The sequence below is a fragment of the Ovis canadensis genome, chromosome 2 (genome assembly GCF_042477335.2).
Source record: "Ovis canadensis isolate MfBH-ARS-UI-01 breed Bighorn chromosome 2, ARS-UI_OviCan_v2, whole genome shotgun sequence".
NCBI classification, from domain to species: Eukaryota; Metazoa; Chordata; class Mammalia; order Artiodactyla; family Bovidae; genus Ovis; species Ovis canadensis.
In genome coordinates this window covers 123,822,976-123,838,451 of record NC_091246.1, presented here as the reverse complement: position 1 = coordinate 123,838,451, position 15,476 = coordinate 123,822,976, and the positions used below count along the sequence as shown (strand labels likewise).

The window sequence follows — 15,476 nt, the reverse complement described above, 5'->3', positions numbered from 1 at the left end:
TGGCTCACTTTTGGCAGCATGTGAATCTCTCTGTAGGGCTACTTCAGACTCCTTATCACATGGAACCTGACTGCTCTCATAGCAGGTGACCCAAGAGAGAGAGCAAGGAATGGAGCTGAATGTCTCAGAAGTCACACACCATCTCACCGCACCACTCTATTTGGTGGTCACTAAGTCCAGTCCACATTCAAGGGAAGAAAAATTAAGCTCCACCTCTTGAAGGAAGAGATACCAAAGGATTTGTGGGCATACTTGCAAACCACCGCGTGTGATATCTCTGCTATAGTGGATCTCTGTGATGACATGCAGGATGTCCAGCTGGTCCAGGCTTCTTAGAGCTCTCTCACGACTGAAGGAAAAAGCAAACGCCTGCGTTTTTAATGGGCATCTGTTACCTTTTCTTGTGCTGTGCTGCGCTCTCCTTAGTCCTGCTCAGTTCTGTCTGACTCTTTGTGACTCTGTATACTGTAGCCCACCAGGCTTCTCTGTCCATGGGGATTCTCCAGGCAAGAATGCTGGAGCGGGTTGCCATGCCCTCCTCCAGGGAATCTTGCCAATCCAGGGATCAGACCCAGGTCTCCCGCATTGCAAGCAGATTCTTTACCATCTGAGCCACCAGGGAAGCCCAAGAATACTGGAGTGGGTAGTCTATCCCTTCTCCAGGGAGTCTTCCCAACCCAGGAATTGAAGCAGGGTGTCCTGTATTGCAGGCAGATCCTTTACCAGCTGAGCTACCAGGGAAGCCCCCCTTTTCTTGATAGGAGTGGAAATGAAGGCATTTGCAAATCAACACGAGGTACCTGAGGCCATATTAATGTGTTCCAGCCGAGATATTACATCTGGCATAGCAACTGTAACTAGGGCAATTATTCAGTTGAGTTTAGTGTTCTCCAGGATCAGACAATTTTGTCAGGGCAAGACTGGTGAATTAAATGGGGATAAATGAGGAATATCATCCTATATTCTTCAGATATTAAAGGGTAGCACTGATCTTTGCCACTTTCCCCAAGATGTGATACTGTTTTCAATTTACTATCTCAGTGAGGGAGCAAATGTTAGATATTTCGCTTGGTCTTCCCAGCTAATACAGCTTTTATCCCATAGTACAAGGGATCTTGTACTGGAGGTTCTGCCGGTTACCAAGCACGTCCATTCCGATTACACATGGGGGACCCAGAGAAATGAGCTCTTCCTGCCCTAGTTTTCTCCATGGTATTTACCACCGTCTCACCTAGCACATATCACACTTACTCATTTTTATTTATTGTCTATCTTCCCAATGGATATAATTTCTGCAAGGGAAGGCTCTTTTGCTTTTGTTAAAACTGATTCATTTCCAGTGTCTACATCGTGCCTAGTATGTCACAGAAACTTTATAGTTCTAGCACGTAGCAGACTGTAAATATTTGCTGGGTGAAAGAAGAGTGACTCTCAATATGAGTTTATTTTTGCTATTCTTATAATTGCTCCCAAGATTTTCCCATCTCTTCCAGTAAGAATGAATTCAATCGTGAAGTGTTCACTTTGGAGCAAATTAGGGAAAGGCTCCCACAAGAGGATCAGAGTGACCACTGGCTGACCACTGGCCCCTCAATGGTCCCGTGGAACAGTGTATGTGTTGGTGATCAAAGGTGGAAGACAGGCCATGAAGGACACCAAGGTTCTCAGTACCTTCTGTATCTCTCTTCCCCCAGTGTGGGTCGAAGTATACATATTTAATGTCCCATGTTTTCCAGTGGTAGTTACTGGTGTTTTGAGTCTCTTCAAATGGAATTGCTTGTTTTCAAAGAATTGAATTAGTCGTAAAATTTTAAATACTTTCCGACTTTCTTTTGAAAACTTGGAAGATCTGGCTATTGCCATTTTTTCTGATGCTAAGAATTAGAGACTCATTTCAGATGGGGCATGTACTTTTGTATTTTATCACAGTTCTCATTGCTCCTTTTGTCTCTTGGATACTAAGGCTAAATGACTGTTGTCATTCATCAATATATGAATAGGATCATTTTTCTTAAAGAAGAAAGTGATATAGTTTTATATCCAAGTCCATATAAAAACTGGGGAAAATGAAACGTAGACAGAGAGAAGTACACATTTCAAGAAAAATGGAAGAATGTTTACAGAACGTAAGAGAGCACAAAGATCATTCCTAAGCATTTCCTACATAACATGCAAACATAGGTGGGAACACAGCATGCAATTCAAGCTATAGGGGGCTAGCGTCTGCACTCCTTCTTAATCCAATAAGAAAGAATAAATAGTATAGTCTTCTTAATTTGTAAGGTATTTCATTGGTTTTAAAAGAAAACCTATAATTCCCATTATTATGCACATCAATTTTTAATTTCTTTTCTTTCCATGTTGATATCAAGCCCCCAAGACCTGTACTGTCTCACTCCGACTCCCAAATTTTGCCCTTTGGAAATGGAACCACAGAGGGAATCAGTGCTAGTTTACATGCTTAGGAAGAGTAGCTCCCTTATTTACATGAAGAAAAGTTTGGCTGTTCTAGTTCAGAAGAGAGTTAATCTCACCTAAGGACCTTTATTTTCTTCAATTCTAATGTCGGGGAGGGGGGCGGGTTCAGTTCAGTCGCTCAGTCATGTCCGACTCTTTGCGACCCCGTGAACCACAGCACACCAGGCCTCCCTGTCCATCACCAACTCCCGGAGTCCACCCAAACCCATGTCCATCGAGTCGGTGATGCCATCCAGCCATCTCATCCTCTGTCGTCCCCTTCTCCTCCTGCCCTCTGTCTTTCCCAGCATCAGGGTCTTTTCAAATGAGTCAGCTCTTTGCATCAGGTGGCCAAAGTATTGGGAGCTTCAGCTTCAACATCAGTCCTACCAATAAACACCCAGGACTGATCTCCTTTAGAATGGACTGGTTGGATCTCCTTGCAGTCCAAGGGACTCTCAAGTCTTCTCCAACACCACAGTTCAAAAGCATCAGTTCTTTGGTGCTCAGCTTTCTTTATAGTCCAACTCTCACATCCATACACGACCACTGGAAAAACCTTAGCCTTGACTAGACGGACCTTTGTTGACGAAGTAATGTCTCTGCTTTTGAATATGCTGTCTAGGTTGGTCATAACTTTCCTTCCAAGGAGTAAGCATCTTTTCATTTCATGGCTGCAATCACCATCTGCAGTGATTTTGGAGCCCAGAAAAATAAAGTCTGACACTGTTTCTACTGTTTCCCCATCTATTTCCCATGAAATGATGGGACCGGATGCCATAATCTTAGTTTTCTCATGAGTTTAAGCCAACTTTTTCACTCTCCTCTTTCACCTTCATCAAGAAGCTCTTTAGTTTTTCTTCACTTTCTGCCATAAGGGTGGTGTCATCTGCACATCTGAGGTGATTGATATTTCTCCCGGCAATCTTGATTCCGGCTTGTGCTTCTTCCAGCCCAGCGTTTCTCATGATGTACTCTACGTATAAGTTAAATAAGCAGGGTGACAATATATAGCCTTGATGTACTCCTTTTCCTATGTGGAACCAGTTCCTTGTTCCATGTCCAGTTCTAACTGTTGCTTCCTGACCTGCATACAGATTTCTCAAGAGACCTTCCCTGGTGGCTCAGATGGGGGGCAGGTAGGAAGGGATTTATCCTTCCAGTTGCTTTTTAGTTGATGGTTTTAGGATCCAATAACTGTAATTGCAACAACAAAAGTAAAATTTCAGGTTAGTAGTTTGAATTCTGAGATGTTTTTAGCTAGAAAATACACATGATGACTAGAAAAATGTAACAACCCCAGCTAAAATTATTCAGATGTTTTATTAAAAAGCCAGACACAAATCTATCATAATACGGGCATTTAGCTAAGCTTAAATAGTAATTAGATTATGGTGCATAGCTGTCAAACTCTTGTTAAGGAAACAAGAGTGTTCTTATATCTATCTGAATATGTCTTTCTCCTTCTATCACCTTTTCCATCTTCATTTAAATCAATTTTAAAGATAAAGGAGTCACTGAGCCCAATATTCATTGATAGCCAAGCAGGCAGCTTTTGGGTGTGAACCAGACTGGGGATGACTCACTGGGAGCCAAATGTTCGTATGGAAAGCTCCCCCTAAAATGGCATGAAAGCAAATATTTATAAACATGTTAAAAAAGCATTGTGGAACCCTTGGGAGGAGGGGTTAAAATATTGCAACACATTCCTAATTACACCATTTTGATAAAACACTGCTTGCTACCACGGAGGCTGGCCCAAGCCTTATGCCTTTCGGAAACAAGGTTACTATAATTGGTATGACTGTCCTGACTCACAGTACTTCTTATTTTGAAATATGATTCTATTTTGATAACCCCAGCCCAATCTGTATTTTGAATGCGTTGAAAAATTCATATGCTACTTGTGAAAATGTTCAGTTTCCTATAGATAGGTCTCTCAGTTGCAATCTACACAGGGGTCGCAAGAAGAGAGTGGGTAAAAATGGAAACTTTTCTTGTTAAGCAAATATTTACCTCAAATTGTATAAGTATATATTTAAATTCTGCTCCATGATGTTGACTGTTGTCTTAAATGCCCTTCTTTACCCTCTCAAGCAAATAAAAAACAATTGCTTTTATTCTGATAGATACTTTTGGTACATACCAGTTTCCTGTTACATTTAGGCCCTAGAACCCATGACTCAGACAAACTGGGTCCATGGGAAGTCAGCTCCTGTTAGAAATGCTCTGAAGCGAAGGCGATGGAAGTGGTGGAAGGGTGGTGCTTTTCTGTCTGGTCCTGATTTGAAAAGGAACCAAGGAATGAAGAGGTGATCAGGCCAAGAGGCCAGTCCTCCTGCAAAGCTGAACTTCCTGCCCTTCTCCTATGACCCCTACTAGGGTTCCTAGGTCTGTTGGCACATTTCAAAAGGGACATTGAGTCAGCCAGGCAGTGCCAGTTGAACTCACTGAACTTAGTCAAGTGAAAGTCCCTCAGTCGTGTCCAGCTGTTTGCGATCCCATGGACTAGACAGTCCATGGAATTCTCCAGGCCTGAATACTGGAGTGGGTAGCCTTTCCCTTCTCCAGGGGATCATCCCAACCCAGGGAGCACACCCAGATCTCCTGCATTGCAGGCGGATTCTTTACCAGCTGAGCCACAAGGGAAGCCCACTGAAGTTAGCAGCAGCGCTTTTTTAGAATTTTGTCTTGTTTAAGGGTCAAAAACTCAGCCTACATAACAAAAGGAAGTATATCAGAGAAGGAATAAATAAATAAAGATGTAGTATCAAAGTGAAAAAAAAAAACCACTTTGTCTTGTATCCAAGGATTGGGAACTCATGTACACCCATGGCTGATTCATGTCAATGTATGGCAAAACCAATACAGTATTGTAAAGCAAAATAAAGTAAAAATGAAAATTAAAAAAAAAGAAATCAATAACAACTCCTTTCAATCATGCCTGTGTTGTATATGTTAATAAGATGACTCTTGGTAGGCATGATTTAATCAGTCATAACCATGCATGGAACCACCATTAAATTCCCTAAATGATAAAGTTCAGGGAGCCCCCTAGTGAGCGAGCGCATCGAGGTGCTGGGAGGGTGGTGTTCCTAGAGGCTCTGTGCCATCAGCCCCCTGCGACAATCTTAGACCTCGTCCAGCACACTTCTTCCAGTTGGTTGTTCCTGAGCTGTCTCCTTTGTCATAAACTGGTCATAGCAAGTAAATTATTTATCATTTCTGTGAGCTGCTCAAACAAATTATGAAACCTGACGGGGGAGGCAATGGGAACGCTCGATTTAGAGCCTGTCAGTCAGAAGCACAGGTGCCCTGGGACTTGAGACCATTGTCTGAAGAGGGGGTAGTCTTGTAGGAATGAGTCCTTAACCTGTGGGGTCTGCACTGACCGGTTGCTACTGTCAGAATTAAACCGTGGGGCACCTCGTTGATATCTGGGGAATTGGAAAATTTGTTAGCGTGAGGAAAACATCCCACAGATTTGGTGTCAGAAGTATTGTTAACAAAGAACAGTTCACTGTGCTTTTATGACTTCAGTGACCTAGAATGCGTATCAGGTCTGCCAAATCCGTATGAACAAACATACATGTAGGTTCTAGTCGTCTACTGGGTAGATCAGACAAGACTCAGCTGACTCACAGATACATGGAAATAGATCAAACAAGCAGCATGTGTTTGAAAGGAACACTTTAGTTAGACAAGGAGTGGGGATTTTTTTACAATCGTTTTGAATGTGAGTCAGAATGTAGGTTTGAGTGGGTGAGCATGTGGGTGGATACATCTGTGGGTGTCAGAAAGAGACAGCCAGGGATAGATGGCTGCAGTTCCCTAGCTAGTAAAATGACAAAATAGTAAGATAAATTTAAAAGCACAGAGCCCTTTAAAATAGTTTTAGACACATGATGTCTACAGACAGGCTTATTTAAAATACCAGTCGCTTCCCACAAAGACTTTGAATTACTCCCTCCTTACACAATACCAGACAATTTTCATTTACCGCTTACTTGAAATTTGGTAATTATCACAAATGAAACCCTAACTTACATTGCTAGTAGTCAACCATTTAAAAATGGGAAAATTGAGATAATTGGGCTGCATTTCTTATCTAGAAAGTGACCTTCAGCTGTTCACAGACCAAGAAATGATAGCAAATGACTTCCACAGAAATAGGAGCTAAAGAAGGAGGATTTTATTTATTTACAGCTGTAACAAGATGGTTTCTGATATACTTATCTGCATGGAATAAATAGGCGATACAAAGATGTAGAAAGACAGGGAATAGGCAATGTAATTTCTTGCCTGCTTTTACTGGAGAATAATGATAATGGTGAAGTGACGTCTATGCACAGAGACTTTATTTAACAAAACATTTTCAGATGTTCACTGTTTTGGGCAATTCCATGATGACATTTCTAGACCCTGGCAAGTGTGAATCTATGGGCAAGTCCAGAACTCACAAAAGCTACAAAGAATACCACTGGAGACTAAAGAAAATAGTCCCAGAATGACGGAGATGATGGCTCAACAGGCGCAGGATAGGTGACCACTCAGCGCACAGCTCCCACATCAGAGCCTCTGTGACGCACCTCCCTGCAGTGCTTGCTTGCAGAATGACAACCTGCATCTGCCCTCAAGGCACTAGCTCACACAGGCACTGTCTGTGCCAGGTCAGTGGAGGAAACAATGACTAATTATTCATTCATCAACAGTGACTTTCCTTCAAAACAAAAATCTTTTCCTAAGTATAAAAATAATGCATGATCATTATTAAAAAAATTCAGATAGAAGAGAAAAGCAGCATTCAATGAGTTTGGAGAATTCATTTAAAGCCATTAGATACCAAAGGAGTATAAAGGGTCTGTGCTTCATCTCATACTCCTTCTTGGTAAACTTACTTCTCCACTCCTTGCCGCACATCACTTTTCATGATTAATTGATGGAGTACAAGTGATACAACGTACTTGCCTAGCAGGGCAATCTGTCTATATACTATTATTGTTTCTCACATACAGGAAGCGTAAGATACATTTATTTCATTCGGTACTTCAGACCTGGAAACATCCAAAGCTATATCTGGCTCCTATTCACATTAATATCACTCCTGCATTCACAAGAAGGGAGCACTCACCTGTCTCTGCTCTAAAGTCCTGATTCTTTACTCTTAGAGCTGAGCTAGGAAGTCAAATTCCATGCAAGCAGTCTGAGAATGATGAGTGGTGGCTTTGAGTCTCCATGAGGTTTGGAACTTGTAATGCAGACGGTGAACAGATACGCAGAATGTGTGAGCCTCCTGTAAGTCAGGACAAGATAGGCTAATGTTGCAGTTACGCAATTAATCTGAAATCCCAGTGCCTTAACCCAAAAAAGGTTTAATTCTTGCTCTTGTTACACACCCATTGCAGATGGGAAGGCCATCTTATTCAAAGACCAGGATGATGGAGTTTCTGTCATCTTGTGGCTGCAACAGCTCCTTGGTCCCTATAGCAGGGAAAAAGAGAGAATAGATTCTCAGTGGGCTTTTCACTGCGCCTGCCCAGAAGGACTGCTTTTGGCTTCTGCTCACATTTCATTGGCCATAGCTAATCACATGGTCTTCCACACTTCAAAGGAGCTGAGGAATTTGGAGAACGGATGTAATGATTAGCTAAAACTGTCTCTCACCTAGACTGTCTCACACTTAAACCTGAGTGTGCATTTTTGACACAGGCTAACATTATCCAAAATCAAGTAAGTGATATCTACTTATGACAGTTTTCCACTCTTTTTGACATGAATATTTGAGAGTGAGGAGAAGGTAAAGAAGACTATATTGTACACATAAACAGTTGTTTATATATATAAGGTAATTACTGAATACATAATAGCATTTTATTTTCCATAACAGGTATTCAAGAAAGAAGAAGATGATTGTGAAAGAGAAAAAACCATTACCAAACACTCATTTTTAGCCACTAATTCCAATTTGGGTTGACTGAAAGCAGCAGCAAGCTTGGATTTGTGAGGGTGGACTAATTTCTGCAATAATTAGTTATCTCTGATCTTTGGAATTCCGGAAAACTTTTTCTTTTGTGTATCTGAATTTTATAATTTTCCTATAATTTCCCTGGTTAAGACAACGGAATTTATTATTGCATATGTGACAGTTCTCTGTAGGTGTTTGATGAGTGGCCTTAGAGAGATTCTATTTCTAGAATTTTATCCTGGGAAAATAAACAGCTAATATAAACAAATGCATGTACAAGTATATTTATTGTAGTATGGGGCTTTCCAGGTAGCTCAGACAGTAAAGAATCTGCCTGCAATGCAGGAGCCCCGGGTTCAATCCCTGGGTCAGGAAGATTCTCTGGAGAAGGGATTGACAACCCACTCCAGTATTCTTGCCTGGAGAAATCCATGGACAGAGGAGCCTGGTGGGCTCTATAGTCCATGGATCACAATGAGCTGGACACGACTCGACTAACACACACATTGTTAATAAGGGGAAACACTTTCATGACACTTCATACCTCCAGCAATTGAAGGTAAATTAATAATGGTAATTCTAATAAAATATCATGAATGATGCCATAGATGTCTTCAGTAATGATGAAGAATGCTCCTTATACATTAATTTAAAATGAAAAGTGAAAGTAAAATTAATCTGTTGCGTCCAACTCTTTGTGACCCCTGCAGCGTAGCCCATCAGGCTCCTCTGTCCATAGAATTCTCGAGGCAAGAATACTGGAGTAGATTGCCATTCCCCCTCCAAGGGATCTTCCCAACCCAGGGATTGAACCCAGATTCTTTACCATCTGAGCCACCAGGGAAGCCCTTAGGTAAAAATACCTGTTTATAAATCTCTACGTCTAGAAGGCAGTGGCACCCCACTCCAGTAGTCTTGCCTGGAAAATTCCATGGGTGGAGGAGCCTGGTGAGCTGCAGTCCATGGGCTCGCTACGAGTCAGACACGACTGAGCGACTTCACTTTCACTTTTCACTTTCACGCATTGGAGAAGGAAATGGCAACCCACTCCAGTGTTCTTGCCTGGAGAATCCCAGGGACAGGGGAGCCTGGTGGGCTGCCGTCTCTGGAGTCGCACAGAGTCGGACACAACGGAAGCGACTTAGCAGAAGCAGCAGCAGCAGCAGCAGCAGCAGCAGCAGCAGAATATTCTCACTTTCATTTTTGGCTTCCCTGGTGGCTCAGTGGTAAAGAACCCGCCTGCCAACGCAGAAGATGCAGGTTCAGTCCCCGGGTCAGGAAGATCCCCAGAGAAGGAAATGGCAACCCACTACAGTATTCTTACTGGGAAATCCCATGGACAGAGGAGTCTGATGGGCTAGAGTTCATGGGGTTGAAAAGAGTTGGATACAACTTAGCTACTTAAAACTACAGCAACAACATATATATATATATATATATATACACACACGCACACATACACACTATATATATATATATATCAAATAAAATGGGAATATTCTAGACATAGAAAGTTTGTATATATATAATTTTTGCTTAAAGTGATATTTTTCTTAAAAAAAGAAATTTATTTTCCTATTTTAAAGCAAAAAAAGAAAACCCCTGATGTTTAAAACAAAAGCTCAAGAGTTTTAACCCATAGACATCTCAAAGAATAAACAAAATACCACCTGGTCACCCACACTGGTTCTTTCTTCCACACAGCCCCTGCCCAAGCACCTTGATGGAGCCCCAGCCATCGCGGTGCGGATGGGTGGGTGGGGGAGCCAAGTTCTTGGTAGGCCCTTGTCTTGGTGCCCGGCTTGAGCTAATTGCAGAGCCCATACATAGCTGCTGCTCTTCATTCCTCGCCTCCCTCACTCTGACAATGGTCTGCTTTCTTTCCTCTGAGTAGGAAACCTGCAGAGGCAGCTGGCTTGGGATATTTTGTGTAGGCATGTGAGTTATATGTAAATCACATGCACAGACACTAAGAATCATTTCTCAGATGGCACAAGTCAAGAATATTTGCCTCGAGTTAGTGTTACACCTAAAAGAGAGCACATACTTCTGATATTTCTCTTAATTTCTTCCAGAATAAATCAAGCCACTGTCAGGAGAGGTTTGGCTTTTCCAGTTCACTATCCATTTTGAAGTTATCCATGCATGCATGCTTATAAACATTAAATCATTTTCAAAGAAATTCTACCACAGTTGAATTCAAAGCGAAGAGCCAGAACGTAATAGTTTTATCCAAGAATCAACATCCTCTACAGTTCAAATAATATAATATGAATTTATAACAGCCCAAAGAGGAAAACATTTTTAACTACTTTCAGTATTGAGGATAGTGACTTTATGAACCGTAGACTTTACTGAGCAAAATCATACATCTCTTGTTTATACATACAAATCACTTATTTATACATGTAAACACACATCCCAAATTTTATTACTATCTGTTAAAATTATAGCAGCTATATTCATTTCAAAATTAATTCAAAGAGGTGTACTTTTTAAAAAGATAACACCTACACGTTAAAGTCAAAGCCAATCTCGCTTTTCTATTAAAGACTCACTTTCATTCGATCAGTATACTCTCTTCTGAAAATTATGAAACTGATGAAAAATAAAAGACAACACCAAACGCTTCGCTTGCTGATTTATAATTAGCCTATATTAGCCTAGTCCATTGTTTTGGTATTTGGAAGCAGGTTGAAAAAAAAATCTACTGATAATTATATGTAACTCATTCTGATTTTGGAGAATGCAATGGCACCCCACTCCAGTACACTTGCCTGGAAAATCCCATGGATGGAGGAGCTTGGTGGGCTGCAGTCCATGGGGTCGCTAAGAGTCGGATACGACTGAGCGACTTCCCTTTCACTTTTCACTTTCATGCACTGGAGAAGGAAATGGCAACCCACTGCAGTGTTCTTGCCTGGAGAATCCCAGGGACGGGGGAGCCTGGTGGGCTGCCGTCTCTGGAGTCACACAGAGTCGGACATGACTGAAGTGACTTAGCAGCAGCAGCAGCATTCTGATTTTATTGATTCAGTCCAGTTCAGTTGCTCAGTTGTGCACAAATCTTTTCTACCCCATGGGCTGCAGCACGCCAGGCTTCCCTGTCCATTATCAATTCCTGCAGCTTGCTCAAACTCATGTCCATCGAGTTGGTGATGCCATCCAACCATCTCATCCTCTGTCGTCCCCTTCTCCTCCTGCCTTCAATCTTTCCCAGCATCAGGGTCTTTTCCAATGAGTCAGTTCTTCACATCAGGTGGCAAAAATATTGGAGTTTCAGCTTCAACAGTCCTTCCAATGAATATTCAGGGCTAATTTCCTTTAGGACTGATTGGTTAAATCTCCTTGCAGTCCAAGGGACTCTCAAGAGTCTTCTCCAACACCACAGTTCAAAAGCATCAATTCTTCAGCACTCAGCTTTCTTTATAGTCCAGCTCCCACCCATACACGACTACTGGAAAAAGCATAGCTTTGATTAGACGGACTTTGTTGGCAAAGTAATGTCTTTGCTTTTCAGCATGCTGTCTAGGTTAGTCATAGCTTTTCTTCCAAGAAGCAAGCATCTTTTAATTTCATGGCTGTAGTCACCATCTGCAGTGATTTTTGGAGCCCCCAAAAATAAAGTCTCTCACTGTTTCCATTGTTTCCCCATTTATTTGCCATGAAGTGATGGGCCTGGATGCCATGATCTTAGTTTTCTGAATGTTGAGTTTTAAGCCAGCTTTTTCACTCTCCTCTTTCCCTTTCATCAAGAGGCTCTTTAGTTCTTCTTCACTTTCTGCCATAAGGGTGGTGGCATCTGCATATCTGAGGTTATTGATATTTCTCCCGGCAATCTTGATTCCAGCTTGTGCTTCATCCAGCCTGGCATTTCTCATGATGTATTCTGCATGTAGGTTAAATAAGCAGGGTGACAATATACAGCCTTGACGTACTCCTTTCCTTGGAACCAGTCTGTTGTTCCATGTCCAGTTCTAACTGTTGCTTCCTGACCTGCATACAGGTTTCTCAGGAGGCAGGTAAAGTGGTCTGACATTTCCATCTCTTGAAGAATTTTCCACAGTTTGTTGTGATTCACACAGTCAATGACTTTGGTGTAATCAATACAGCAGAAATAGATGTGTTTTTCTGGAACTCTCTTGCTTTTTCCATGATCCGACATATGTTGGCAATTTGTTCTCTGCTTCCTCTGCCTTTTCTAAATCCAGCTTGACCATATAGAAGTTCTCAGTTTACATACTTCTGAAGCCAGGCTTAGAGAATTTTGAGCATTACTTTACTAGCGTGTGAGATGAGTGCAATTGTGTGGTAGTTTGAGCATTCTTTGGCATTGTCTTTCTTTGGGATTGGAATGAAAACTGACCTTTTCCAGTCCTGTGGTCACTGCTGAGTTTTCCAAATTTGCTGGCATATGGAGTGCAGCACTTTCACAGCATCATCTTTCAGGATTTGAAAGAGCTCAACTGGAATTCCATCACCCCCACTAGCTTTGTTGGTAGTGATGCTTCCTAAGGACTACTTGACTTTGCATTCCAGGATGTCTGGCTCTAGGTGAGTGATCACACCATTGTGGTTATCTGGGTCATGAAGATCTTTTTTGTATAGTTCTTCTGTGTATTATTGCCACCTCTTCTTAATATCTTCTGTTTCTGTTAGGTCCATACCATTTCTATCCTTTTTTGATTAGCAATAAATTAAAGATTCTCTTTCCTAACAGAGAAGGATAAGATGTTAATTTTCATAATCATTCAGGATTTTAATAGGCTGGAGAAGACTCGAGAGTCCCTTGAACAGCAAGGAGATCAATCCAGTCAATCCTAAAAAAAATCAACCCTGAATATTCATTGGAAAGACTGATGCTGAAGCTGAAACTCCAATACTTTGGCCACCTGATGCAAAGAGCCGACTCATTAGAAAAGACCTTGATGCTGGGAAAGATTGAGGGCAGGAGGAGAAGGGGATGACAGAGGATGAGAAGGTTGGATAGCATCATTGACTCAATGGACATGAGTTTGAGCAAATTCCGGGAGATAATGGAGGACAGTCTATGAGGTCACAGAAGTTGAACATGACTTAGCAACTGCACAATAGTAAGAAGGGAATTAGTGTTTGAGGGGTAAGGGAATAAAGTGCCAGTGCTGAGGTGAAAGGCAAGGGAAACAGACTTTGGCAGGGCCCTTTGCCTCTTCCATGATTTCCTGAAAGAATCCAGCAAGAATTGCCGTAAATAACTCTCTTGCTAAGGTACAGCTTTTGCTACCACAAAGGACACGAACCAGCATAAAAGCAGTGTTCTGGAAGGAGGACTTACACTCATACCTCAGTGTTACTGCTCCTCCGGAGAACTAGTCTGTCTTCCCTTATTGGCTACTCCCATTGAGCACCAGCTGTAAATGCCTATCCTTTGCTCCTGACTCACCATTCCCTCCTGGAGGAGGAAATGGCAACCTACTCCAGTATTCTTGCCGGGAAAATCCCATGGACAGAGGAGCCTGGCAGGCTGCAGTACATGGAGTTGCAAAGAGTCAGTCATGACTGAGAGACTGAGAACACTATTCCCAGCCTCTGACCTCCTCAGCTGGAGCCTCGTTAAAAAGACCTCAGTCAGACCTCCTCACTCTCCAAGTGGTCATGGCGCTTTTCCACTGCTGAACTCAGACAATGTGTGAGGAGGGTTCACTGTATTGGGCAGGAAGAATATAAAGCAGCTCACTCACTTCACCTGAGAACTATCCTGAAATAGTGTTGGGACCAGTGGGAGGAACCCATGCAATTATAAAGCTAACTAGGTATGTGGCCTGTTCTCTGATACCCAGGCATCAGATAGTAAGGAATAAAAAGTAAAATTTGGCAACTCAAGCGTATTGTGTTAAATCTGTTTGACAAAGAAGCTGTGTGATATTTTCCTAATTCCCACTCACACGTATCAGCCATCCTCCTTTCCATATAACACTTAGCCTCCGACACTTGACTACTCTGCTTCTCCCACCTACCAAGCAGTCAGCCCATTTACATGCCCTTGAACCCTTTCACTGTCGCACATGCACCAGGGAACTCTGCGGAATGTCTTTCTGTATGTGTCGGCTTTTGCTTCCTTTTACCTCTAGAACGTGACTTTCCTTAGTTGAACAGGTTCTCTGTTAACCTGTGTGACTGTACTGTCACATAACATAATGCATAGGTGTGTGCATCTCAGCCATCAGCCGATGGTTAAATCCTGATGGTTTCAATCAACCATCAGTGCATATAAAGTGCAAGTTGTATGTCTGTGGATTTGTGCGTTCCAAGAGGCATAAACCCCTGTGTTTCTCTGGGTATTTGTGCTTAGGCGCCTGTATCGTGTTTATGTGTGTGTAAGCCCACATCTGTATACAGCTGGATGTGTGTCTTAAGGCCCAGTCAGTAGCTTCCTGGAAAGTATGATCATTTGCTTCCACATTTCCGTATCTAGCAGTCTATCCTCTTGGATTTTTCTTAACTTTATTTTTACTGTGGTCAAACATAGGCAACCAGTAATTTACCATTTTAACCAATTCTGAGCATAAGATCCGGTGGCATCAGCTACATTCACAGTGTTGGGCACACAGTCACCGCTGTCTAGTCCCCAGATTTTTCATCACTCAAAAGGAAACTGTAACCAGTAACTCCCAGTTCCCCTGCTCTCAACCCCTGGGACCTTCTAATCTACTTTCTACCTCTATGATTTTGCCTAATGTTTTCAAGGCTCATCCTTGTTGGAGCATGTATCAGAACTTCTGTTACATGGATACACCACATTTTATTTCTGGTTATTCATTGTGGACACACTTGGATTGTTTCTGCCTTTTAATAATTGTGAATAATGCTGAAATTAGCACATGCATACGAGTACCTGTTCAAGTTCCTGTTTTTAATCCTTTTGGGTATATACCTACAAGATGAATTGTTGAGTCATATGGTGATTTTATGTCTAGCTCTTTGAGGAACCTCCAGGTTGTTCCCACAGTGGCTTCACAGTACCATCAGCAATGGATGAGTGTTCCACATCCTTGCCAACATTTGCTGTTGCCGG

General features: G+C 42.0%; 1 long non-coding RNA gene across 1 annotated transcript; it reads right to left on the bottom strand.

The window, feature by feature from the left end:
• Positions 1–2,321: 2,321 nt before the first annotated feature.
• Positions 2,322–8,037, bottom strand: LOC138432747 (uncharacterized). Its single transcript, XR_011253969.1, has 3 exons — positions 7,854–8,037; positions 7,589–7,750; positions 2,322–3,654 (listed from the first exon to the last, which is right to left on the bottom strand). It is a non-coding gene; the product is annotated as an uncharacterized lncRNA (long non-coding RNA).
• Between the last annotated feature and the right edge of the window lie 7,439 nt (positions 8,038–15,476).